At 40.7% G+C, this 2,380-nt stretch overlaps 1 non-coding gene across 1 annotated transcript; it reads right to left on the bottom strand.

Annotated features, from left to right (window-relative positions):
- Window positions 1–942: 942 nt before the first annotated feature.
- LOC117276805 (small nucleolar RNA R71) lies at window positions 943–1,047 on the bottom strand. The gene has a single exon (XR_004507073.1). It is a non-coding gene; the product is annotated as a small nucleolar RNA R71 (small nucleolar RNA).
- Window positions 1,048–2,380: the final 1,333 nt, after the last annotated feature.

Raw genomic sequence — 2,380 nt, 5'->3', positions numbered from 1 at the left:
TTAGCAACCATGAGTGAATTGTATGAACGGGAGTGTTAACTAGAACACAATAGGATTGGTGAATCAATCACAACCCTGGAATATTCATCTCAACTGAATACACAACAACCATTTTGCTGCTTGATAATTTAGTTACTAGTTAGAATTATTGTTTAGTATAATCACACTTTTGAACTCGAATTTGCTCGACTAAATAACAATCTTGGTGAATTTAGTGGGTAGTTAATACAAGTCTTTGTGGGGTCAACACTCGACTTATTATTTTATTACTTGTACAATCACGTATACTTGTGTGTGCGTTTGGGAGCAACAAGTTTTTGGCGTCATTGCCGGGGACTTGAATATTAACTACTTTATAGTTTTTGCTTTAATTGTTTATTTCGTCAAGTCTAACATTACTCGATTGTTGCTCTGCTCTCAGGAAATTTGATTGAATATGAAGGGTCAGAAGCCAGGACAAACTTCAAGGCTTTGTCCCCGAACCTAAGAGAACATTTCATAGGAGGTTGAGAAAAGCAAGGACACAAATAATCTTCAGGCACTTGTTCAATTTCTTGTGAACATGGCAGAGGAGCAACATATGGTTGTTCAAGAGGTGGCGATGCCCAGCATTGCTAATGTCACCTCCAGGATTGTGAAGCCCAAAATCACTGGCACTTTGAGTTGAAACTGAGCATGATCTAGCTACTTCATGCGAATGGGCAGTTTATGGGTCTTCCACACGAGGATCCACAATAGCATATCCTGAATTTCTTGGAGATTAGTGGTACTTACATCACTAACGGTCTCACTCCGGACTATGTGAGGCTCACACTTTTCCCGTTTTCTCTGTATGGCGAAGCAAAGCAATGGTTGAAGGCAGAACCAGCTAATTCTATTATATCATGGAATGATCTGGCAAGGAAATATTTTGCAAGGTTCTTCCCTTCAGGCAAAGCTACAAAGATCAGAAGTGAGATAGTCGCCTTCAAACAGAAAGCGGGAGAGTCTTTATACTCAGCTTGGGAGAGGTTCAAGGGGCTGCTCAGAGACTATCCTCATCACAATCAGACAAACGAAGTGTTAGCTCACACTTTCATAGAAGGACTACAACCTGAGACAAAGATTGTGGTAGATGTTGCAGCACGAGGTTAAGTGTTGGAGAAAAGCTTTGATGAGATATATGCGTTATTGAACAAATTCTCCAAAAGCAATCCTGATTGGCAAGGAGAGATGGGCAGACACACAGTGAAAAAATCTGTAGGGGTTCTCGAGTTAGATGTCATCTCTCTATTATCAGCGCAGATTTCCACATTGACCAACCAAAGTCATAGTCCATACCGATCATGTAGCAATCAGGTATCTATTTACAAAAAAAAAAAAAGAATTCAAGGCTAGATTGATGCGCTGGATTTTATTGTTGCATGAATTTGATGTAGAAATACGAGATTGAAAGGGCACAGAGAACCAAGTAGCTGACCATCTATCAAGGCTGGAAAATCATGACCATGTGGAGGAGGGTGGACAAATTAAAGAGGAATTTCTTGATGAGCAACATTTTGCTATCACCCAAGAACCTCCCTCATGGTATGGTGAGGGTGAATAGTAAGGATTAGGCTGCAAAGTTAGATGATGTCTTGTGGGCATATAGAATTGCATACAAAACACCAATTGGGGCGTCGCCGTATAATCTTGTCTATAGGAAGGCATGTCACTTGCCTGTTGAACTTGAACACAAGGCGTATTGGGCCATTAAAAAGTTGAATATGGACCTTGAAGCCGCGGGCGAGAAGAGACTCTTGCAGTTGAATGAGTTAGATGAGTTTAGGCTGCACTCTTATGAAAATGATAAGCTTTAGAAAGAGAAAACGAAAAGATGGCATAACAAACATATCAAGCCACATCACTTAGAACCAGGCCAACAGGTGTTATTGTTCGATTCTAGGCTCAAGTTGTTTCCTGGGAAGTTGAAATCGAGATGCTCAGGTCCATTCAAGGTGGTGAGAGTTACTCCTTATGGTGCAATTGAGTTGCGCACTTTACATGGTGAAAGGAAATTTTTAGTGAATGGACACCGAGTCAAGCACTATAGAGGAGGAATCGTTGATCATAAGAAAACCAAAGTAGTACTCGCTGAAGAGTAAGCGAGGCCCTGCGTCGTGCTGCAACGTTAAATCAGGTGCTTGTTGGGAGGCAGCCCAAATTTTATTACTTTCATAGCTTAGTTTTTTTAATTTGTTTTAGTTAGAGTAGGCTAGATTTTGCATTTTCTTTGTAGGCATAGAAATTATAGGTATAATGGTTTGTGGCATGTAAATTGGATATATAAAGTGCTCGGGGGATCGGGATGTTATATAAAAAAAATTCGTCGAAACAGCGCCCAGGCCAGCACCCCACGCTA

Source organism: Nicotiana tomentosiformis, chromosome 11, assembly GCF_000390325.3.
Source record: "Nicotiana tomentosiformis chromosome 11, ASM39032v3, whole genome shotgun sequence".
Taxonomy (NCBI): Eukaryota; Viridiplantae; Streptophyta; class Magnoliopsida; order Solanales; family Solanaceae; genus Nicotiana; species Nicotiana tomentosiformis.
Note: the sequence above shows the minus strand (reverse complement) of the source record. Positions and strands in the feature narration are given on the sequence as shown.